The sequence below is a fragment of the Prunus mume genome, linkage group LG3, assembly GCF_029339155.1.
Source record: "Prunus mume cultivar Tortuosa linkage group LG3, ASM2933915v1, whole genome shotgun sequence".
In the NCBI taxonomy this organism is placed as follows: Eukaryota; Viridiplantae; Streptophyta; class Magnoliopsida; order Rosales; family Rosaceae; genus Prunus; species Prunus mume.
This window is the reverse complement of record NC_142700.1, coordinates 12,359,750-12,385,861: the sequence shown is the minus strand read 5'-3', so window position 1 is coordinate 12,385,861 and position 26,112 is coordinate 12,359,750. Positions and strand designations below refer to the sequence as shown.

General features: G+C 36.6%; 1 long non-coding RNA gene, 1 other non-coding gene and 3 pseudogenes across 4 annotated transcripts; 2 read left to right on the top strand and 3 right to left on the bottom strand.

The window, feature by feature from the left end:
• Positions 1-3,166: 3,166 nt before the first annotated feature.
• LOC103326118 (uncharacterized) lies at positions 3,167-5,103 on the bottom strand. Its single transcript, XR_513674.3, has 4 exons — positions 4,870-5,103; positions 4,671-4,787; positions 3,567-3,620; positions 3,167-3,392 (listed from the first exon to the last, which is right to left on the bottom strand). It is a non-coding gene; the product is annotated as an uncharacterized LOC103326118 (transcript).
• A 4,049-nt stretch (positions 5,104-9,152) lies between these two features.
• On the top strand, positions 9,153-10,667 carry LOC103326119 (chitinase 2 pseudogene; annotated as a pseudogene). The gene has a single exon (XR_016125580.1). The product of XR_016125580.1 is annotated as a chitinase 2 pseudogene (transcript).
• A 2,934-nt stretch (positions 10,668-13,601) lies between these two features.
• On the bottom strand, positions 13,602-15,479 carry LOC148918764 (uncharacterized). Its single transcript, XR_016124899.1, has 3 exons — positions 15,412-15,479; positions 14,405-14,493; positions 13,602-13,961 (listed from the first exon to the last, which is right to left on the bottom strand). It is a non-coding gene; the product is annotated as an uncharacterized LOC148918764 (long non-coding RNA).
• A 162-nt stretch (positions 15,480-15,641) lies between these two features.
• On the bottom strand, positions 15,642-17,548 carry LOC148918763 (putative pectate lyase 12; annotated as a pseudogene). Its single transcript, XR_016125322.1, has 4 exons — positions 17,540-17,548; positions 17,265-17,404; positions 16,689-17,144; positions 15,642-16,069 (listed from the first exon to the last, which is right to left on the bottom strand). The product of XR_016125322.1 is annotated as a putative pectate lyase 12 (transcript).
• Positions 17,549-23,072: 5,524 nt separating this feature from the next.
• On the top strand, positions 23,073-25,439 carry LOC103326168 (receptor-like protein 2 pseudogene; annotated as a pseudogene).
• Positions 25,440-26,112: the final 673 nt, after the last annotated feature.

The following is a 26,112-nucleotide window of genomic DNA, read 5'->3' as shown; positions in this document are numbered from 1 at the left end:
GGACTTTGTAGAGTTTGACACTTTTTGCCCTATGCCATTTTCATATTGTTTGGATGTTTGATTGATTAATGTTTTCAAATAGTTCATCATTTCTTGCCTCTAATTATATTTTTAATGTTTATAATTTGAATTATCTAGTGAAAAAAAAAATGAAGTGAAAAAAATTCAAATTAAATGGATTGGTTCTTGGGCCGAGTGTAGCACGAGCACGAGACGCGGCACGAGCCCGGCCGGCCCGTTTCAATATGGACATGGGCTTTGGGCGGGCAGGATTAATAATTTTACTAAATGGGCTAGCACGGCGCGGCGATAAATTAAATGGGCGGCCCGGCCCGCACGTTAAAAGCACGAGTTTAAATGGGATGGGCGGCTGTCGGCCCGTTTGACACCTCTACTTGCACATGGCAAGACATTAATTATTTGCTCACCCACTGTTGTGTTCATAACTTCATATAAATGCATGTGGTTGGAGGTTTTCCAGAGAATTGTTGGAGGGTTTTACATTCAATGAAGTCTTTATGTAACAACCCCCAATCTCTAATTTGAAGAGATTTTCCCCGTGCTGGCCTAAAAAAGAAGGTAACGTTATTTAAAATGATTTAAAATATATTATATTGTCAAACTCTCAATCTTGATCACGTATTCAGATATGCTTCTTTCCAATCAAGATGATTGATAGTTCGATAAACGAATGTATCTAGACAAAAACAAACATAAAATCTTCAACTCCAAAAGTCCCTCGAGGCTTTCAAATGAAAAACTGCTTTGAACAATCTGACTGCAACATATAACTATATGTAACTGTCAAACGCAAAACCATCTCCATTCACAAAATCATCTCAAAGTAGTTGTAGATGCGGAGAAACATCAGGTCCCTAAAAGCCATTGGATTGAGTGGAAATCATCTAGAGGGACAAATACAAGCTGAGATTCTTTCATTGAAATCCTTGTCCTTCCTCTTTCTTGGTTACAACCGATTCACCAACCTCACAGGGACAATAAAGTTATTGAGGAGTTGCAAAAGTCTTCACACACTCACCTTTGCTGGTTCCTTTGAAGGTGAGGGAATGCCATCTGATGATGACATGGTTAATTTTGACAGATTCCAAAATCTTCGGCTATTGAGTTTGGCTTATTCTGGCTTCATTGGTCAAGTACCTTTATAGTTATCAAAGCTCAAGAATCTAGAGATCTTGACTCTGGGTAATAATCAAATCACATGATCAATTCCAAGTTGGTTGGGGACTCTTCCTATACTGCTTTGTCTAGACTTGTCATACAACCAAATTTCAAGTGAATTTCCAAAGCAACTTTGTAGACTATCATGGTTTGTTTATGAACCTAATATTGCATCTCAAGTAGACAACACTAGTTATGAATTTGAATTACCTATCTTTTCGGGCGTACTCACAAATCCAAGTTTTCAATCGAGGAAATTGTCTTTCTTTGGAGCATTGATAAACCTATCTAATAATAACATAAATGGTGACATACTTACTGAGATCGGCCAATTGCAGCTTCTTTGCCAGTTGATTCTTCACTCCAACAACTTCTCCGACGTCATTCTAGACCAAATATCTAAACTCAAGAACTAAGAGAATTTGGATATCTCCATGAATCATTTGTCTAGAAAAATCCCATCCTCATTGGCGAGCCTTAATTTCTTGAGTGTATTTAATGTCTTGTACAATAATATCCAAGGACCAATACCAACAAGCACTTAGATCTAAAGCTTCGACACTTCGGCCTTTGAGGGGAACCTAAAACTTTGTGGTGCTCTACTTCCACATAAGTGTGGACCAAATAAGGGCATTGATGAAGATGACAAGAACAACATGGACAATGGGCATCATCAACTTCCATGGTTTTATATTTTCACTGCATTGGGGTTCATAGTAAAATTTCGGGGAGTAAGTGGTTTATAGTAAAATTTCGGGGAGTAAGTGGTTCTTAATTATTAACAAGACTTGGAGATATGCATTTTTGGGATTCATAGATAATGTACAACATAAGCTCTATGTGATGATAACATGATAAAAAGAAGGCTTAGAGGCTAGATTGGTTTTTCATTTTTTCTTTTGTGTTCCTGATGTAATAAGGCAGTGCTTGTTCTTATAACTATGTCTTCTTTTTCGGTTCTTATAATTATGTCTTCTTATTTGGGTCTACTCTTCTCACATATTAGTAAATTTGTGACATTAATAATAAAGTTTGCCATAATTAACATGCTGATAATAAAGTTGAATTTGGTTTTGCTTGTGTATATTATTCTTGCACAAATACCAGAATTGAAGACTGTACGGCCCCAACTCTGTTATTGGTGGTGGAAGAGCTAATATTGGTCGTATATAATCTCCATATAATCTCCTTGTCAATCTATTTTTCTTTTCACTTTCCAATTTTTGTACAGCTTGTCTTACGCTCCTCTTGCTTGAAATGATTGTTTTGGTTCATTTCATAAAGGAACAAAGATTCATCTGTCAAAAGAATCAATCCATCTTGAAAATGATTGACAGGAAGCTTATTGGGGCCCTGACAATGTTAAATCTATGCGTTTCTATAGGATCTAGATATTAATTTTAGGACACTGCTTCCCTCCATCTTTAGGAGGAGACATTCCTACTTTTCACAAATAACAGTTTGACACTTAGACAAAAATAATTCATCAAAAACACAGAACATCTCTACACACATATCAAAATGTGATTGACAGGAAAGTAGGAGTTTCTACTTCCAAGGAATGAGGCAAGTATTTTCCTTAACTGAAGAGGTATTGACACAGAAATCTTTGTCCCTTTTAACGTTGTGTTAAAAGGAACAAAGATTCCTCTGTCAATCCATCTTCAAAATGCTTGACAGGAAGCTTGTAAAACATGGGAAGATTTGTATAAGAACTCGTTCACTTGCCTTTGAGGCGTTTTGTCTCATTGATGCAGCCAGCCACCAGGCAAAAATGTAAAACATTCTAATACCCAGCCTCGCACATGCTCTGGTCAATTGTTTTTCCAAACATGGCAATCGTCTGACCTCGATTTATCTCTTGCACGTGGCAAAGTGAAAGACATTATTTGCACACCCGCTGTTGTATTCATATATATGGTTAGAGGTTTTCCAGAGAATTTATTGAGGATTGACCCCAATCTCTGGTTTGAAGAGATGTTCCCTGTGCTGATCTAAAAGCCATGAAACGTTCTTTAAAATAGTTTGAAATGTCAAATCTTAAATCCTGACCACATATTCAGATATGATTCTGCCCAATCAATAACCTTTATCGATAAAGTTCGACAAAAGAATGTATCAAGGCAAAAACAAACATGAAAGCTTCAGCTCCAAAAGTCCCTCTAGGCTTTCAAATGAAAAACTGCATCCAGCCATCTAGCCGCAACAGATAACTATATGTACCAAACAGACCGTCAGACTCAAACAATCACTATTGACAGAACTATCTCAAAGCAGTTGTAGACCCTCCCCTAATTTTTGCAAACTTCATTATCACGAAACTCATTTTGACAGATTTATTTAAAAACTGTGTGAAAACTTTGAAGAAAACTAGCATTACATATCACCTGCATTATGCGAAGGCTGCAGAACTCAGTGAAGTGATTGCCTCATGGTTTTGCCTACATTATGTGAAGTTAGAAGTTAGAACCTCCAATTGATTATGCATAAGCATCCGAGGATAGTTGAAAGGGAGCATGCTGCAAAATCCATGACATAACAGTAGAAAACTACTGAACTCTCACTGCCCTACAAATCACTTACATATCGCCTATTGTCATACTGGCACTAAGTTTCAATTTCATTAATAACTTAAAAAACATGCTTGGTTATATACTTGAAGATGGTTTAACGTAGCATCTACACAAATTCAAGGTCCACTAACATATAATTACAATCTTCAAGAGTAAGTTGTTCTGATAACCAACAAATAAAATAGTGTCTTGACTATCCAAAGTGAATAAACAGAAGCATGCATGCTATGGTATTTCTATGGGGAACCCCAAGCCACCTTATGCCAAACTATCTTAGATAAAGACTGCCTGAACTCTTACCTAGCATTATTCACAGATGACAAATTCGCCTCAATTTGGATTAGAATCCACAGCTTCAATAGACATACACATTCTAAGATGAGAAAGCTCTTTGGTACTCACAATAGCACCCCCCACTGCGCCCATGCGCAAACACACACACAAACACACACACACACACACATAATCTCACCTTCTTACTCAATATCAATAATCTCGCTACTTGAGAAATCCTCAAGAATGGTGTATATTGCCCGAATCAAACTATAAGCTAGAGAGAAAATGTCATAAAAGAAGCACAAATGTATACAAAATCGAAATCTTGACAAAATCCCCATTACCATTAAAATTCGTACACTGAATACTCAGATTAGCAATTTGATCAAACTCAAAATGAAGCCAAAGCAATTTGCACACATAGGTATTTCGTATATTCAAACAGATTGAAAGATATGAATTCTTGCACCATTTTCCACATAATTTAACAACCAAACTACCAAAGCTCAGTCTAACACGAGTTCAGCTGGAGCAGCACATACAAACTCAAAATGAAGCCAAAGATCAAGCTCACTTGCCAAATTCCATGATAAAAATTGAAAATTTGCCTTAAAACAACAGCAAGATTTTCAAATAAAAAACCTGGAGATCACTTAAGGGCATTTGCGGCATTTTCAGGGAGCTGTTGCTGCTGTTACTGTTGTAAAATGGACTTGCGCTGAAGCTCACGCCATTTGTTGATTCCAACAGTGCAAATAACTACCCAGAATTTAAAATCAGCCAACCATTTAAAAAGGGAGAAGAAGAAGACTTAAAATGGAAATGAAAATTCATGACTTACAGCCAGCGCCGACAAAATAAAGCAGACGAAGGAGCTTTGGCGCTGGGGGGCCCGTTAATTCTTCTCCACTCATTGCTCTTCTCTTCTTCCTGTTACAGACTCTTCTGTGTGAGAGAGAACTGAGAAAGACGACGACGACCCGTTTTAGTCCAGAAACTGAAATGGGTCGGATCATATCAAACTCGGGTGTTTATTTATGCATGTCCAGCCTGTGCCTCGAAGGCCCGAACACAATACTTTTATATTACAAATGTTGTGCCAGACTCGACCTAGTTTTGGCCCAAGATAGCAGAAAAAACTTATCTTTTTAGATTTTGAATTAGAATTTGCGGAGAATTGAAGGAGACTTTGATTCCATATCTTGGCTTTAACATATTGATCCAATGTGCATCTTTTTAGTGTTTTTCGCTTTGATTTCTCACTGATTATTTTTGGGAAGTTGAAATTTGTGACCCTTGATTTCTTGATGGGTTATACACGAAAGTTATTATATATAGTCTAATATGAATTAATAGAAAAGATTTTTATAACATGAATAAGGCATCAACGTATGTTTACATTTGGTTTGACTCTTATCAATTTCAACATTTTGCTCTTCACAATTCAATGCTTTGTTTTTTATTTTTATGGAGTAAATGAATATGGGCAAAGTGAGATGGAGAATTGAGTTTCAGGGGGTAAAATATGACAAATTGAATTTCAAATGGCCAAATGAGATTCAAATTTAACTTTGGGGGCTATATAAATAATTAAGCCTTTTAATTTTATGTTATGCTATTTGTGTAACATGAATAGGACATCAATGTAATAGTGGATCAGGCTTGACTACCACTGTCACTCTCAGGCCATATATCTTCCCAATTCCATGGAAAATTATCACCATTATTAGTCAGGGTAACAAATTTGAGTACTTTGTAGGTGTTGTGGACTTTAAATTTGCATCGTTTTCAAGCATGGTTGTTCTTATATATATAGTGAGCTTCGGTTGAGGAATTCCTTAAATAAGCTTATTTGAGGGACACCCCTTGTAGGGCTCACTCCGCATTGTTTTTTACTAATCCAAACCGTCTACTTTGTAGATATTCATTTAAAGATCATCTCTAAAAAAAATTACTTGAAAAATCCGCTATCATTTGACCACTCAATTGAATTATTGAAATTTTAGTACTTGAAGCACCGTGGTCATTGATTTTGTAGGACACAATTGGATATCGAAACGGTTTCTAATTTGTCTAATTTTTTGTAAGGATGATCTATGAATGTAGACTTAAAAAATGTATAGTTTGGATCATTGAAAAAAAATTCGCAAAGGAACCCTAAAAGGTGTCATTTTATTTAAGAAATCCCTCAATAGAATGAGACTATATGTATATAGTCCATAAGATATCTATAATGCTACCAAACTTGAAGAAATTGCATTATCTCTCAATTCACTACATGGAGCCATTAGTGATAAAATTATTAACCTCACTAACCTTGTCATCCTTGACCTCTACTTTAATCATTTTTGTGGCGAGCTTCCTCTCAATATAGGGAAGCGCTCCAAGTTGAAGTTTGTGACCCTTGATTTCAACAATTTAGAAGGTGCTTTGCCCTCATCTTTGATGAATTGCACAAACCTTGTAGAACTACGTTTGGGATCCAACAACTTGGAAGGACATATCTCCATGCTTAATTTCTCCAGACTTAGACAACTTACTAAACTTGATCTAAAGATCAATAACTTCACTGGTACGATTTCAGTGAGCCTTTACTCATGTAGATCCCTAAAAGCCATTGGATTGAGTGGAAATCATCTAGAGGTACAAATACAAGCTGAGATTCTTTCATTGAAATCCTTGTTATGTCGTTTGGTTTCAACCGGTTCACAAACCTCACAGGAGCAATGAAGATATTAATGAGCTCCAAAAGTCTTTGCACACTCCTGGTTAGTGGTTCCTTTAAAGGTGAGAGAGTGCCAGCTGATGATGACATGGCTGATTTTGAAGGATTCCAAAATCTTCGGTTATTGAGTTTGGGTGGTTGTAACTTCAAATGATCAAATACTTGTATAGTTAAAGCTTAAGAATCTAGAAATCTTGTTTCTGGGTGGTATTCAAATGACAGGGCCAATTCCAACTTGATTGGAGAGACTCTTCCTAAACCTAATATTGCATCTCATGAAGAACAATATGAATTTGAATTGCCTATTTTGGGCAACATCATACGGAAAATCAAACTTCTGAACCACATAAATTGTATTTTTAACCAGCAACGATAGACTTGTCTAAAAATAACATTGTTGGTGATATACCCACTCACATCGACCACTTGCTTCTTCTCTGCTCGTTGCGTCTTCGCTCCAACAACTTCTGTGGCATCATTCCAGACCAAATTTCTAACCGAACAAATTTAGAGGTTTTGAATCTGTCCACGAATCATTTGTCTGGAAAAATCCCATTGTCATTGGCATGCCTTAATTTCTTGTAAAAATTTAATGTCTCATAGAATAATCTTAACCAATACCAAGAGGCACCCAAGTCCAAAGCTTCGATGCTTCTGTATTTGAGGGGAACGCGAAACTTTGTGGTGCCCCACTTCCAGATAAGTGCGGACGAAATAAGGGCATTGATGCAGACAACACGAACAGCAAAGATGTGGTGGACAATGGGCTTCATCGACTTCCATGGTTTCATATTTTTGCTGCGTTGGGTTCATAGTGGGATTTTTGGGTCTATGCGGTTTTTTAGTTATTAACAAGACATGGAGATATATGTATTTTTTATTCATAGACAATCTGCAAAATAGCTCTATATGATGATAACAGTCCGCATCAACACCATGAGAAGAACGCTTAGAGGCTAGATATTTATTATTAATATTGTATGTTTTTAATTTTCATTTTCCATTTGCTTTTCCTTTCTTTTTTCTTTCTCTATTGTTCCTGATGTAATAAAAGCACAGTTTGTTCTTATAGTTATTTCTTATGTTTCGGATGCTTATTTCTTCATGCTACCATTTGCAAGCAACAAATACAACTTCATGCTTCAGTATATTATCCTTTCTATGGCGAAAACGACTGATTTGTATGTCCAAAATCATGAATACTATATCAACTGAATAGAAAAAATGTGTGTAAAAAGATTAGGGCTTTTCACATATAATCCCATTTTATCTACGTAACAATCTTCCAACATTTTCGACGTGGTTGCCTTCCTTCTGCTGGAGTTTGGGGGTCATTTTCAGTCATTTATTCTTGAATGGTCTATCATAGCCCCCTCTTTAGACCTAATAATGTGGTCTATAATGTCGCTACATTAGATGGGGGTTGGAGAATTTGTATTGTATGGTTAGTGATGATTTGCCAATTTTTCAACGTTTTCAACATTTTGCTCTTCACAACTCAATGCTCTGTTATTTTTTTGCGGAGTTAATGAATATGGACAAAGTGAAACAGAGAATTGAGTTTCAAGAGGTAAAGTATGACAAATTGAGTTTCAAGTGGCCAAATGAGATTCAAATTTAGTTTCAGGAGACATATAAATAATTAAGCCTTTTTAATTTTATGTTATGCTAGTTGTGTAACATGAATAGGACGTCAATGTAATGTTGGATCAGGCTTGACTGCCACTGTCACTCTCAGGCCATATATCTTCCTAATTCGGTGAAAAATTATCACCATTATTAGTCACGGCAACAAATTTGACTACTCTGAAGGCATTGTGGACTTTAAATTTGCATCGTTTTCAAGCATGGTTGTCAGAGACGGTCCCTGGATCTTCAAGAGAGGAGAAGCAGAGTCTGCAGGAGCAGCCAAGCACCAGACTTTAAATTGGACATCCATGGATCTGTTAATTTTTATGGAGTTAATGAATATGGGCAAAGTGAGACGGAGTATTGAGTTTCAGGGGATAAAGTGTGACAAATTGAGTTTTAGGTGGCAAAGTAAGATTCAATTGAGTTTCAAAGGCCATATCAATCATTAAGCCTTTTTAATTATATGTTCTGTTACTGTGTAGAAAGGGCTTATTTATGAATGACTGATGCGTGTCTGATACGTGATACTTCTGATGTAACTGCCCTATATGTGGGGCAAACAACTTGGAAAGAATGACTATCCTCCAATTTTCTTAGAAAAATCAACAGGAAAACAACTTGGAACTTGGACTTTGATTGACATGGAAGATGCGCTGGTATCACATATCAGCTGCCTTAAAAGTCAAAAATGAAATTTCAGTATAAGAAGATCTTCGCTTGAGGGCCAAACTACTTCGGAGTCAATGCAAACTTTAAACAAGGTCTTCGCTTTGGTTTCCTTCGTGGAAATTTCTCTTCGACTTACAGAGGGGTTTGGATAATTTGTGTTGTGTGGTTATGGCAGCTTATAAACCTGTCATTTTGTGCGACAGTGGGGGCCCTAGAGACAGGACTAAGAACGGTGAAACATGATTTCTTTGCGATTGTAACCCAAGAGAGTTCTCCCTTGGCTATGGCTAAACTTATCCAAGACCCACAGATTGCGCAATCCTGCCAAGACAAAGCTTACTGAAACGGCACTGCACACAATCAGATCAACTAGCTTGTTTCCACATATCCCTTACCTGCATATTCACATTGAGGGCCACACTATATCACCGGCGGTTAACAAGTTTCAATTTCACTCATAAAAACATAAACACAAAAACATCTAGCAGTCTTCAATATTATATGAGCAATATGGCACTCCCAAAGCTTAAGCTCATCTTCACCCTTTTCTTCCTTCAAACCCTCCTCACATCCCCTACATCAATCCAAGCAGCCCCAGCAAACTCAGATCTCTTCAGAGAATACATAGGAGCTGAATTCAAGAATGTCAAGTTTTCTGATGTCCCCATTAACCCAAATGTTGAATTCCACTTCATTCTCTCATTTGCCATAGACTATGACACCTCCTCCTCTCCCACCAATGGAAAATTCAATGTCTTCTGGGACTCTGATAATCTTAGCCCTTCCCAAGTTTCCTCCATCAAAAATCAGCATTCAAATGTCAAAGTGGCCTTTAGCCTAGGAGGAGACACTGTGAATGGTGTCCCTGCTGAATTCAAGCCTTCCTCAATTGACTCATGGGTTTCCAATGCTGTTTCTTCTCTCACAGGCATCATCCAGCAGTACAATTTGGATGGAATTGACATTGATTACGAGCACTTCAGCGCAGACCCTGCTACCTTCTCCGAGTGCATTGGGAAGCTTATAACAACCCTCAAGAACAATGGAGTGATCTCATTTGCTTCCATTGCTCCCTTTGATGATGACCAAGTTCAGAGCCACTACTTGGCCTTGTGGAAGAGCTATGGCCACTTGATAGACTATGTGAATTTCCAGTTTTACGCATACGATCAGGGAACCACAGTGTCTCAGTTCATCAATTACTTCAAGACACAAAGCTCCAATTACAATGGTGGGAAGGTCTTGGCAAGCTTTATCAGTGATGGGAGTCGTGGACTGTCCCCTGAGAATGGTTTTTTCACTGCCTGTGACACGCTCAAGAGTGAGCAACAACTTCATGGTATATTTGTTTGGTCTGCAGATGATTCCAAGGCAATTGGTTTCCGCTATGAAGAGCAATCACAAAATTTCTTAGCAACCCCCAACTAGTACAATATTATCTTATATATTTAGCTTCTATATGAATATGATTAAGAAGTAGGCTCTGGAATTGGATTCCTGGGTATTGTAATGCTTGTTGTACTTCTATTTACCTGGAGTTACATACATATTTCAGATTGTGTTGTTTGAGTGTGTAAGATGGCTATATTCTATAAAATTTGCTGATTTTCACAGATGGTTGTTTACATGCTAGCTACTCTAGCACTGGCCTCTACATAATTCAACTTTCTTCTTTCATATATACTTACACCAAGAACAGAGTTCTCAATGCTCACTTTCCTTCTACCTCCTTTTTTATTTATTCAACAACTTGCTGGAATTTGGCTTGCCAAAATGATGCCAAGAAGGCGGAATTCGGACGTTGCTTGGACTGAGACTGAAGACTGAAGACTGCATGACCTTGCAGCATAAGTTGTTCAATTGAATCAACTCAGAGACTGATACATTATTTTTAATTTTATGTTCTGCTATTTATGTAGAAAGGGCTTCTTTATGAATGACTGATGCATGTCTGATATACGTGATTGATGATTGATGATTTTTCTAGCTGCAACAGAGAACTATATGTACCCAACAGTCTGACAGTCTGTTGGGTGCATGACCTTGTTTGAGTCTGACAGTCTGTTGGGTACATATAGTTCTTTATGAATGATTGATGATTTTTCTAAGAAAATTGAAGGATGGTCATTCTTTCCAAGTTGTTTGCCCCACATATGAAGGCAGTTACATTAAAACAATCACTATTGACAGAACTATCTCAAAGCAGTTGTAGACATCCCCTTAATTTTTGCAAACTCCGTTATCACGAAACTCATTTTGACAGATTTATTTAGAAACTGAGTGAAAACTTTGAAGAAAACTAGCATTACATATCACCTGCATTAAGTGAAGGTTGCAGAACTCAGTGAAGTGATTGCCTCATGGTTTTGGCTACATTATGTGAAGTTAGAAGTTAGAACCTCCAATTGATTATGCATAAGCATCCGAGGATAGTTGAAAGGGAGCATGCTGCAAAATCCAAGACATAAAAGTAGAAAACTACCGAACTCTCACTGCCCTACAAATCACTTACATGTTGCCTCTTGTCATACTGGCACTAAGTTCCAATTTCATTAATAACTTAAAAACATGCTTGTTTATATACTTGAAGATGGTTTAACGTAGCATCTACACAAATACAAGGTCCACTAACATATAATTGTAATCTTCAACAGTAAGTTGTTCTGATAACCAACAAATAAAATAGTGCAATGCATGACTATCCAAAGTGAATAAATAGAAGCATGCATGCTATGGGAAACCCCAAGCCACCTTATGCCAAAGCATCTTAGATAAAGACTGCCTGAACTCTTACCTAGCATTACGAAAAATTCGCCTCGATTTGGAGCTTCAATAGACATTGCATATTCTAAGATGAGAAAGCTCTTCGGTACTCACAATAGCACCCACCAACACCACACCCCACCCCAACTGCGCTCGCACACACACACCAATAATCTCGCTATTTGAGTCATCCTCAAGAATGGTGTATATTGCCGGAATCAAACTATAGAGAAAATGTCACAAAACAAGCACAAATGTATACAAAATCGAAATGTTGACAATCCCCATTACCGTTCAAATTTGAACACTAAATACTCAGATTAGCAATTTGATCAAACTCAAAATGAAGCCGAAGAAATTTGCACACATAGGTATTTCGTATATTCAAACAGATTGAAAGATATGAATTCTTGCACCATTTTCCACATAATTAACAACCAAACTACCAAAGCTCAGTCTAACACGAGTTCAGCTGGAGCAGCACATACAAACTCAAAATGAAGCCAAAGATCAAGCTCACTTGCCAAATCCCATGATAAAAATTGAAAATTTGCCTTAAAACAACAGCAAGATTTTCAAATAAAAAACCTGGAGATCACTCAAGGGCATTTGCGGCATTTTCAGGGAGCTGTTGCTGCTGCTGTTGTTGTAAAATGGACTTGCGCTGAAGCTCACGCCATTTGTTGATTCCAACAGTGCAAATAACTACCCAGAATTTAAAATCAGCCAACCATTTAAAAAGAGAGAAGAAGAAGACTTAAAATTGAAATGAAAATTCATGACTTACAGCCAGCGCCGACAAAATAAAGCAGACGAAGGAGCTTTGGCGCTGGGGGGCCCGCTAATTCTTCTCCACTCATTGCTCTTCTCTTCTTCCTGTTACAGACTCTTCTGTGTGAGAAGTTGAGAACTGAGAAAGACGACGACGACGACCCGTTTTTGTCCAGAAACTGAAATGGGTCGGATCATATCGAAGTCGGGTGTTTATTAATGCATGTACAGCCTGTGCCTCGAAGGCCCGAACGCAATACTTTTGTATTACAAATGTTGGGCCAGACCCTACCCAGTTTTGGCCCAAGATAGCAGAAAAAACTTCTCCCTTGAGACTTTGACTTGGAATTTGCAGAGAAATGAAGGCGATTTTGATTCCATATCTTGGCTTTAACATATTCATCCGGTGTGCATCTTTTTAGTGTTTTCTGCTGTGATTTTTCACAGATTATTTTTGGGAACTTAAAATTTTGTGACCCTTGATTTCTTGATGGGTTATATATGAAAGTTATTATATCTAGTCTAATATGAATTAATGGAAAAGATTTTTATAACATGAATAGGGCATCAACGTATGTTTACATCTGCCTTGATTGTTATCAATTTCAACATTTTGCTCTTCACAATTCATGTTATTTTTTATGGAGTTAATGAATATGGGCAAAGTGAGACGGAGAATTGAGTTTCATGGGGTAAAGTGTGGCAAATTGAGTTTCAGGTGACAAAATGATATTCAAATTGAGTTTCAAGGGCCATAACAATAATTAAGCCTTTTTAATCTTATGTTCTGCTATTTTCGAGTGGATTCCATGTTGATCTTTCATAGTGATTGAAGTAACGAAATTAAGTTTACTGGCTGCAGTAAAAGAAAAAAGAAAAATGACCATGACAAACCACAAAAAACAAGAACGGTAATTTGAAATCATTAAAGCATTATTTCTCTGATCTCCGTCTATAGATTAACACTAGCAATGGTGCCCGCGCGATGCTGCGGGTTTTAAAACCGTGTGAAATGTGTAGGAAAGATGGTACTATTTATATAGTCATGGAGATCTAAATAGTGGCATCATGCTTTGTTTAGCAAGTCTAAGTTACAAAAAAAATATGATAATAACATGTTTTTTATGTTGTTTGTCTTGATTAAAATACTGACCATATTTTAATAAATCAAGTAACAGTCAAAACATCAAAATATCGACAATATTGAGCTGCTCATTGTTCAAAAGAGTTTGGATAGGTCTTTATATATATGCCACTGGGTGGTGGAAGAGGATTTTTCTGCCTTGATCTCTGTTAGAATGGGTTCTCTCTCTTGTTAGCTCCGCTGTAGAGGTGGCTTATGTTCTTTGTTGTCCTCTGCAGAGGTTTTAACTCTGTTGATACAAATTTGGAAAATGACAGGTGTTAATGTAAGCAGAATAAAGGCAAAAATAACAGGCTATGGGTTATAGTTTTGTTCATTACATCTAAAACATCTGATAAGGCCATCAAATTAGTATCAGGCCACCAAATTTAAACACCACATTAGTATTAGGCCATCAAATTTTTTCCATCTCTTTCATTTGTAAACTCTAATGGGTTTGAACAAAATGTACTCATCACCTACCCCTCAATTGGTGGGAACAGTTTTTTACCAACGCCCTTAAACTATATAAATAACTACATTTAAAAAGTAGGCAAACAGATAACAAACAAACAGGAATTCTCATCTTTCACCAAAAACAAACACTTTCACCTCTGAGTAACAATAAATTGCAGAAATTGTAAATTGAAATAAAGTTATGTTCCTGTATTCAATGAAAGAGAGCAAACTTACATTTGAATCTGCAGTGAAGTTGAAATACTGGAATAAGATTCTCAGGACCAAGAAAACAATTCCAACAATAATACCCAATGACTCAGGCCCTGCAAAACACAAATGGAACATTAACTATAAAAGATAAGTTGGGGGTATGAAACATCATACTAATATAACAGACTACTTATATTTGGAAAAGCAAAAAGAGGATCTTCTCCGGTGCACACTTCATAATATTTGGATTTTGCATTTTCTAAAACAAACCTTCTGAAATGGAAATCCAAATTTCTCACTAAAATTAATTTCTAGGGAATACAAAAGGAAAAACCAAAGTCAAAACTATGGATGATAATCACTGTGCCTTAATTGTCTAAATCATTGATGCTGCAAATCATCAAATTTTTCATAAACAACAGTCTAAACAATGAGCTCCAAAGACTCAGTAACATAGATGAAAGAGTTGAGCTGCAAATTTAGCATGCAGCAGAACCTATATAATTTTGGTTTTCCATGTGAGATAAGACAGTCTCAATTAATTAATCCGTTGCAACACTGTTTTGGATATGAAGGAATATAAAAAATATGGACCCCAACAGAAATCACAACCTCTGTTACATTTCCTTTTCTCATACCAACAAATGGAAACACGAAAATATGAGGATATGAAGTGAAGACTGGTTTGTTTTCAAATTCATTCAGAAGACAATAACATCTTAATTGTGAGCGAAGACAGTTCCTACAACTCTGTCCTTGTGTATCATAAAGTTCTAATTCATCAAAATTATCTATCAGCCTCTGCATGTAGAATGCGAAACAGCAATCTGCTTATATACCAAAAAACAAATAGACACACAAACACATACATATTACAACTAAAATTATTACAATTGTGGTTCATTAGGCACAAATAACTTGAGTTTAATTAATTAGCACCACAATAAATAAGTCGATAATCTGAAGCCACCATAATACCAAGTTCACATGATGCCTTAAATCTTAAACCTAAAAATTGGTTAGAATATTACCCCGGAGAAGTTTTATGTGCTGGTTCCACCTTCAGTTTTTGAAGCTGACCAGTAAAGAAAATATCCACTGATCATTCAATGCAATGAGAACAAAAACTCAACAAAATTACTTGCAGCAGAGAGTGCTTCAAAATTTACCTGATCTGCAAGTTCAATGATAAAGAAGTCTTCGCACCACCAACCAGAAAAGCATTTGAAAAAAGAGGAAGTTGCCTTAAGAAGCTCTGAGTTTGTCAACTGCATGAATCAACACATTACTGGAGAATTTACAATTTCTTGATTCAGCCTGAGTCATAAAAAATATAAACCTCGAAAGTAAAAGAAATAGATCTCACTGTACCTGAGAATTAATGAAGAATTCTAAAGTTAATTTTAAATTTCAATGCTAAATATATTGGCTCCTTAATCAATGTCATGGCAAAAGTTCCCCATAAAAGTTAAAAAAAAGCATGAACTCCTGACCTACGGGGATTTTATTCAACCATTTGGGCTCCAAAGCAACATCTTCAAGAAGATACTGAGATACAATGTGGGGTAAAACAACACAAAAATGTAATGAATATTTCGTAAAGTTCTTCAACAAAAGCATATAAATGTCATCTTTATGAGGGCTGATACACGAAAGAGGGATTGAAATCGGCTTGTATGATTATCAATCCTGAAAATATGCAGAGAGTGCAATTAATAAGTTTGTTAAGCTAAATGGAGAATAAATTATATATTGTGTGGAAGCACAAATTAAACCTAGTAACTTTTTTTTTTCGGTTACAATTAAACCTAGTAACTTTGAAAAGGAAGAAAATGAACAAATTTGATTATCCAAATATGCTATTTGTCATTATATATATGGATAGGAGCAGCCAGAAGACAAATGCTATTTGAAAAACAACAATATAATATTTGACATATAATCATATTCTCTGTTTCATCAGTCATTCAAAACTTCCCTTTAAAGCCAATTTTAAACAGAGTAAATAAAGTCCAAAAAGTCAGTTTCCTTGAGATCAAAATCCTTCTGATTTTGTGCGGTAGCCGTAGTGGGTTGGACTTGAACGCACATTAGCGTCACGTGCATGGAATGGATCGAAATCTTAACTTATTCTAATCCTAACCAATTTTTATCAAACACCTTCTCTGCTACTTGAGCTAATTCCTACAGCATACACTGAAATTATGCTTCCAAGAGTATCAAGTAAATCTGAATACACTTAACTATGAGCAAACCATGCGTATATGGTAAATAAAAATTCATGAAAGGAAGTGGAAAACTCATGTACCTGACGGATAACAGTGGTGGATATGCACATTGTGGATGATGACATTGCTTATGTACTGCCATGTGATGCAGCCACAACCCACAATGTGGACATTGGCTCCACGGCAATCAAGGGTCTTGCAGCTGTTGAAGATGAGCTCTTGGGAGAGCTTGATGAGCATGTTGCCGGGGAACACAATCCAGAGGCTCGATCAGTATCACAGATATCTCGAGTGCTGGTCTTGGATTCACAGCATCATCATTAGAAGAGTCTGTGACAATATAATACTCACCACCTTTGCCTCCAAGAGCATATTGGCCAAACCCAATTGCACAATCTGCTAAGCTCACTGTATGTCCGCCAATTTGGGTCACATTCCCAACATCATCTATTGGGTTTTCGGTTAGGCATGAAGAGTCCTAGTATTTTTGGGTTCCTTGCAGCATTTGCCTTCTTGCCAAAGAAGCATAAACCTTCCTGAAAAATAAAGGGAAAAAAGAAGTAAAGATTGATAACTCAGATCTACAAAAGGCTGAGAAACAGAAGAAAACAGTGAAAAAAAAAAACAGAGGAGGTAATTAAAGCTATGTATTTTACCTATGAACTTCTTGAACAACAACTTCCGGGTTGGGATGTTGGCCAGGAAGAGTGAGGTTGAGGAATGCTGTGGCGAGAGAAGAAAATGAGCAGAGAAGAAAGAGCAGGGCAATGCGGGTAATACAACAAATTTTACATTGCTATACAATTGCAATACTATATCAAGAGAATGTGGTTCCACCCTTTTATAATCAAGGGTATATGCTATAGAAAGCTAGTCTGTTTGTATGTGAAAATGACATAACATGATTTTCAGTAATTGAGTAATCAAGAACCTTATGCATCTTCAAGGTCAAAGAGAGACTCCAAAAAGGGAATGCAAGATAAGTACAAACAGGAAAAAAAAAAAATTCAGCCACAGGACATCAATTACCAGTTGATGAGCAGCATATTGATTACTCCAGTTCTTTTTCCTTAGATCTTCCTCCCTGTAAAAACAAACCAAACTCAATTTCTGATTTCCTTCTCAATTTTCGATATGGAAAATGAATAAACCAACCTAGAAAACCAAAAGAATGTTAAAACCAACCTTTTTTTTCGAAACCTAGAAATCCCTTTGAGCTAAACCCGTGCGATGAGAAGAAGGATGAAGCGCTTGGAAAGATGGCTGAACAAACGAAGCAGATGAGATAAGATGAATTAGCAAGGGTAGAGAAATCTGAGAATAAGCTATGCATGCTTACCTTGAAAGTACCCATGTCTGAGAATTAGAAAGAGATTGAAACAGAGAGAGAGCTGGAGTTCGATATGAAGAAGAAGACCAATGCACACCACTCCTATAAAAATCGAAGCCTCGAGATAATCTCCAACGAGAAACCGACCTCTTCCATCATTGCCCGCAACCAGGCCAACCAACCTGGTTAGAAACGAACTCAGCATCGGATAGAACGAAGGCTCCAAGTCGTTACAATCGAAGGAGAGGGGGGGCAAAACGGGAAGAGCAGAAACTAATTAATCAAGGGCAAACCGTGATTTCACTGTGTTGATGAGAAAAATGAGTTTGCAAAACAGTAAAAAGAGAGGGCATTTCCGTCATTTCACTGTGCTTAGGAACAGTGTTTAGTTGCATTGCGCTTTAGTATATATATAATTTCCTTTAGTAGTGAATCATGATATGGTTACATTTTCAAGAAGAACAAAGTGCCGTTTCCCCCCCTGAACTATGACCCTAATCTAACTTACACCCCGAACTAAAAAATCTTCCAATTTAGCACATGAACTATATGAATTCACTAATTTCACCACTATCCTTAGATTTAAGATGATTTCATCCAAAGTTCTGTCAAAATTTACACGTGTGGCTCATGTGGAACAAAACTATAGGGCAATATAGTCATCCTAATACCTTTCCCTATCATTCCTAGCACCTTCCCTAATTGCTTGGTGCCAAAACAAAAAAACACTAGCCCTATTTCACATAATCAAAGCACCACAACCAATCCAAAAAATAGACCCAACCCATTTCTGACATTTGAGAAGAAGAACAAGAAGAAGATGCGAAGGAATAGACCCAACCCATACTCCTCCTCTTCCCAAAACTCACCATTCGAGCACATCCAAGCCCAACCGTAATACCCTTCGCAAATATCCTCCTTCTAGCCATAATCAGCCCCAAATAGAGAGAGAAACAGAGAATGGGATTAAAAAAATAAAAAATAAAAAATAAAAAGAGGAGGAAGAAGAGGAAAAAAAAAAAGAGGGGAAGAAGAAGAGAAAGAATATGAGAGAGGATGAAGAAGATAAACAAAAATGGAGGGAGAAAGAATGAGAGAGAGAGAGAGAGAGAGAAAGTTTCATAGGGAGAGATGAGAGCGTGCGTGAGAAAGAGGAAGTGTGTGTTAGAATTACTATATTGCCCTTTTGTTCTATCCCACGTGAGGCTCTCGTGTGAATTTTGATAGAATTTGGATGAAATCATCTGGAATCTAACAGTAGGGGTGAAATTAGAGGATTCGGGTGCTAAATTGGTACGTAGATTTTTTTTGTTCAAGGGGGTAACTTCAATTAGGGTGATAGTTAGGGAGGTAAACAACTGAAAATCCTTTAAGGAAGGGAAGCATGTCAATTTATGAGACTGGAGGTTCCATGGCAAAATTTATAGATGAGGGCATGGAAAATTGGAAATCCCCCAAATTGAACTTATTATTCACCAACCATCTACGTACCTAGACTCCACCTGTTGAAATTCCTTGGCTAATGTCCTTTGCAGATATTCAAAATTTGAAAATCCCCCAAACTGAACTAATTCTTTAACTCTCTGCATTGGAAATGGACCTTACATTTTATTTGTGTTTCTCTACCCATAGATAACACCCACATATGAGGAAATGGCACCTTTTGTTGCGGGAGTGAAGCATAATTACATATTTGGTGGAATTTGTAGCATTGCAGCAAATGCATCCATCAAGGTTTGTACCTTATATATAATATTTTGTTAGATAATTTGAATATATATTAATATTTAAAGAGTATAGCCATACGACTATACTCTTCTAATATTTTCGAATATTTGGCTATACTTTTAAAATATTCGAATATATTTGTAGAGTTCTTTAAATATCAATATATTTTATATGTATAGCCACGAGGCTATACTGCACAACATGGTTTTTTTTGTTTGTTTGTTGTTGTTGTTGTAATTAAATAATATGTTAGCCTTTTTTGATTACTTGAATTAGTAATTATGTTTTAATTATGATTTCTTTAGTGAATAATTAGTATTTAAATATTTTACTAATTTCATAAATTATTTAATAAATTTTAATTATTTTATGGACTTTGTTTTTTATTTATTTTTAAACAAAATTAGTTTTTTAAGTTTAATATTTGCAATTAAGTAATATCTTAGCCTTATTTAATTATAGTAATTATTAATTATGGTTTAATTATTCTTTATTTAATGAATAATTAGTATTTAAGTATGTTTATTAATTTCATAAATTAAACAGGTGACTCAATTTTTTATAGCCCAAAGTTAATAGCCAACCTAGGTGACTTGATTTTTTACACCCCACAAGGGCACATACACCCCCATCCTACCTACATAAGTCTTCTTTATTAGTTAATTAACTAACCCCACAAGTCTGATAGAAAAAAAAACATAAACTAAAACCTCGTACATACGTGACACATACACCTTTCTAGAAAACACTAATTTCATTCCCTCAAAGAAAATCCTTTAACTTGGCTTGAATACCTTCTTTTCATTTTTATTTTCGAAGTGGGCTTGAACGGCTAGATGGACTAAATTGGTTCAGTTTTTTTCTTCTTCTTCCTTTGTAATGAATAAATTCTTTCAATTTTTTTCCTTTCAAGGAGAAGTTTATCGTGTAATTGCTATAATTGACCTTAAAATTCCTACTTCAATTTTTCTATGTTGCTAGATTTACATGGGTTTATTTATTTATTTTGTTTTTCAAATTAGAAATTTGGAACTTCTTGTTATCAATGAAATTCACTTGTATGGTTGAGTTTTTTTATCTTTTAGTAGGTTTGTATGTAAGGTAAATTTAAGCCACCCTATTTTCAAATCCTTGGTCCATCCCTAATTACAATGATACAATAATTAATGCTAGCTTCGATTATGTTTTTTGCCACCATGATTGGGAGTCATACAAATATATAGCATCTATTTTACTAAGTGTTTTGGTATACGACAATTCACTTCTCATGCAATAATATTAGAGACACCAACATATTTCTCAACTCTCTTAGGTAAATGTGGAATCGTGAAATTATGAGAACTTTGTAGGACTCATGTAGAACCATTTTAAATGAACTTAAAAGTATTTTGGGTAAGATGAATGAGTGCTTCTAGTTAATAGATTAATTTAAAAGTATGTGAAGTAATTTCCACATACTTATGTGGTTAAGAGCATTTCCTCATGCATCTGAGGTTCTAGGTTCGGTTTCTCCCTCCGCAATATTGCTTGTATGAAGAAAAAAAATATGTAAAAATAGTTTCCACAGCATATATGGTGGCAATAAAACTCCCCAATATCAATACTCTTATTTTTTATAAGTAAATTTATCTCTTAATATAAACTCAAGACCGAAAAATCACCAAATATGCCAGAAAAAGGAAAAGAGAAAAACCACCACCAACTAACCATTATCCAATCTCTGAAACCCGGTTTACAGTTGATGGATTGTGAGTCTCTACCTTCCACGAAATTTTCATGTCATGTTGGATTGCGTGGGGCTTTGTTTGCAATAATTTGAACGAGAAATGGCGTGTACAACACTCGACTACGTAAAACGTAAGGTTTTCCGTCTACAAGGAGGCAAGGAGGCAAGGAGGCCTTTTCAAAGACACATTGAGGCCTTGAAGATGCAACAGCATGAAAGGGCAGCTTGGAAAATGTGTAAGCCAACAAATTTGAGCGTCTCCATGGGCCACAATATCGTAGGTTCTCTAACTGTAGTTGTGGATTGTATGTGAACTCGTTCACTTGCCTTTGCGGCGTTTTGTCTCATTGATGCAGTCACCAGGAAAAGCTGTAAAACATTCTGATGGCCAGCCTGGCACATGCTCCGGTCGATTGTTTATTTTTTCAAACATGGCAATCGACAATTTATCTCTTGCACATGGCAAAGGCAAAGACATTATTTGCTCATCCGCTGTTGTGTTCATATATATGGTTGGAGGTTTTCGATAGAATATTTGAGGGTTTACATTCAAATGAATGCTTTATGCTAATTAACAACCCCCAATCTCTACTTTGAAGAGATTTTCCTGTAGTGCTGGTCTAAAAAAGAAAGTAACATTTTTAAAAATAGTTTGAAATGTTACGTTGTCAAACTTTCAATTCTGACATTTCGATAAACGAATATGTTTCTAGGCAAAAACAAACATAGAAGCTTCAGCTCTAAAAGTCCTTCAAAGCTTTCAAACGAAAAACTGCATTGAGCAATCTGATCGCAACAAATAACTAAGAACATATTCAGATATTAAATCTTGTCTTAATGTACAGTTAGGTCATATTGGGATTCTTATATGCTCGTCACTCAGATGGTTGCCTGATTAGTCGACATTAATATATTAATCTAACACCATTCCTTATTTGATTGGTAGAAGTGGGCTCCACATATACAAGTCCAGTGTTTTAGGTGGCTTCGATGAACGCGTTGAGAGAAAATGTTGAGTATTTGGAGGAGCTCAAAAGTTGAGCAGAAAAGGAAAGAGTGTTCACATTGAAGACCCGCAGATGGCGCAGAGAATGGGCATCAAAGCGCGACGGCATGTGACAGATTCATTCTGTACAAAAATTGTTCACATTGCTCGGACGAAAGAAGACTGAAGACTGTATCAACTTGTAGTATAAGTTCAATTGAGTCAACTCATAGACTTCAAAAAAAAAAGTTGTTGGGTTTAATATATCCATCCATTTACTGAGGATTTCTAAATTAGTTATGTTTTATCCATCAATTTGCAATTGTTCGACTAAAAATCAACTACAGTTGATCTGTTTGGTCATATAGTTGAGATGACAGATGGTAATAACTTGTGAATGAAGAGAGAAGATTTGCTACGAAGGTTCTGCTTAACATGTGTGGCATGCATGTTGAGATCAGGCTTGACAAGCACGCATGCATACCGTATTTCGAAGAAAAACTATCAACTTTGAAGTCGTTCCTCATCCACACACCAAAAAAAAAAAAAAAAAAAAATCTTTGAAGTCGTTGTGGATTAAGATCCAATGAATCTCTCTTCGACCTGCGTGCACAGTGAAGTTTACATCGTTTTCAAGCGTCGTTGCTCTTATATATATATATACACACACAAACAAAGTGAGCAAGACACATACACAAAGCAACATGCTAGTGCAGCCTTATAACCTAATGGCTCAGGGCTTCCTTCTCTTCCTCTTATTCTCTTACATTATATCTACAAATATTCTTGCATGCAAACACATGGAACGCAGCTCCCTCCTGTCCCTTGCCTCCACTCTATCTTCTCCTCTTTTAAATTGGACATCCATGGATTGCTGTCATTGGAAGGGCATCACTTGTAATCAAGATGGTTGGGTCACCCATTTGCTCTTGCCTTCCAAAGGGCTCAAAGGAGGTCTCTCTCCTTCTCCACTTGGAAATCTCACACATCTCACCCACTTGAACCTTTCCCACAATTCACTATATGGTTCACTTGAAACTCACTTCTTCTTATCTTTAAATCGACTTGAGATCCTTGATTTGAGCTATAACTATCTTTCTGGAGAGCTACCACTTTCTCCACCATCCAGCAATATCAGGACAGTTGATTTATCCAGCAATCACTTCTTTGGTGCAATTCCATCTTCATTCTTCCAACAAGCAAGCAACTTGACTAGTTTCAATCTCAGCAACAACACCTTCAAAGGGTATGTCCCATCCTCTATTTGTCTCCATTCTTCTCCCTTCCTTAGGCTACTGGATTTTTCTTCCAATGAATTCAATGGCAACCTTGCTCCTGGGCTAGGGAAGTGTTACTGAACTGCAGGTTTTTCGTGCGTCACAATAACATCTCAGGATTACTTCCAGAAGATATCTATAATGCTACCAAACTTGAAGAACTTGCATTCCGTCTCAATTCACTACATGGAGCCATTAATGATAAAATTGTCAACCTCACCAACCTTGCCATCCTTGACCTCTCCTTTAATCATTTTAGGGGCGAGCTTCCTCTCAATTTGGGTAAGCTCTCTAAGTTGAAGTTTGTGACCCTTGATTTCAACAATTTGAAAGGTTATTTGCCCCCATCTTTGATGAATTGTACAAAATTTGTAGAACTACATGTGCAATCCAACAACTTGAAAGGAGATATCTCCATGCTTGATTTCTTGAGACTTAGTCAACTTACTAAACTTGACCTGAGGCAGAATAAATTCACTGGTACAGTTCCAGTAAGCCTTTACTCATGTCGGTCTCTAAAAGCCATTGGATTGAGTCATAATTTTCTAGAGGGACAAATACAAGCTGAGATTCTTTCATTGAAATCCTTGTCCTTCCTCTCACTTGGTTACAACCGATTCACCAACCTCACAGGGGCAATAAAGATATTAATGAGTTGCAAAAGTCTCCATGTACTCTTGCTTCCTGGTTCCTTTAAAGGTGAGGGAATGCCAGCTGATGATGACATGGTTGATTTTGATGGATTCCAAAATCTTTTGTTTTTGAGTTTGGCTCATTCTGACCTCACTGGTCAAATACCTGTGTGGTTATCAAAGCTCAAGAATCTACAGGTCTTGGCACTAGGTTTTAATCAAATTACAGGGCCAATTCCAAGTTGGTTGGGAACACTTCCTAGACTTTTTTGTATAGCCTTGGCACACAATCAAATTTCTGGTGAATTTCCAAAGCAACTTTGCAGACTTCCAAGGTTGGTTTATGAATCTAACATTGCATCTCAAGTAGAAACTTTTGAATTTGAATTGCCTCTCACCATTGGTGGATCACATCCAATTTCTCCACCGCACAAATTGTCGTTTTTGCTGGGCGGGATAGACTTATCCAACAATAACTTAGATGGTGATATACCTACTGAGATCGGCCAATTGCAGCTTATCCGCACATTGGATCTTCACTCCAACAACTTCTCCGGCATCATTCCAAACCAAATATCTAACCTGAAGAACTTAGAGATTTTGGATCTCTCCGTGAATCATCTATCTGGAAAAATCCCATCCTCATTGGCGAGCCTTAATTTCTTGAGGGAATTTGATGTCTCGTACAATAATCTCCAAGGACCAATACCAACAAGCACTCAGATCCAAAGCTTCAACGCTGCCTCCTTTGAGGGGAATCCAAAACTTTGTGGTGCCCCGCTTCCAAACAAGTGCAGACCAAATAAGGGCATTGATGCAGAATACAAGAACAACAAAGACGTGGACAATGGGCTTCACCAACTTCCATGGTTTCGTATTTTTGCTGCATTGGGGTTCATAGTGGGGTTTTGGGGAGTTTGTGGTACTTTAGTTATTAACAAAACATGGAGATACACATATTTTCAATTCATCGACAATGTACAAGATAGGCTCTATGTGATGGTAACAGTGCATATCAAGATGATCAACAGAAGGCTTAGAGGCTAGATTGGTTTTTCTTTTTTTCTTGTTTTCTTTTGTGTTTCTGATGTAATAAGCCACTGCTTGTTCCTATAATTGTCTTCTTTTTCGGATGTGATTTCTTCACGCTACCTTTTGCAAACAACAATTAATTACAAGTTCAGCTACATATTCTGCATGTATGATTGCACATATATTAGTAAATTGATGCAATGGTCACCATTTCAAAGTAACTAAATTGGTTTTGGTGACATATGGGTAGTCAGTCAATGAATTTCCTCGTTACTCACCATATGGGTAGTGAGAATTTTAGGTATGTTATGTTTCATGCCTTTTTGTCTTGTGGTTCATGTACCATTGTTGTACTAAAAATCAAGTACAGTTGATCTGTTTGGTCCGTGACTTGTGAATAGGAAGTCAATGTAACGTTCCAAATTTTCAAGACAAATTATCAATAATTTGCTCAAGTCCTTTGAATTAAGCAAGCTTAAGTCCTCTTCTGGTGGCCCCCTCTTAAGACGCGATGAGGTCTTCTCTTTGAATATATAATTTGCATCAAGCGGTCGTTGTTTGCCGACTTCTCAACGCGATGAGGTCTTCTCTTTAAGTCCTCTTCTGGTGGCCCCCTAAGGGGGGTGTATTCAATTCTAACTTTTAATGACTTTTAATGAGTTTAAAAGTCCGAAGGTATTCAATTGTGACTTTTAAATAGTCTTTAAAAGTTTAGTTGTATTCAATTGTGAGTTTTAAAGAGTATTTAAAAGTTTTGAGGTATCCAAAATGTTAATGACTTTTAAAAACTTTGT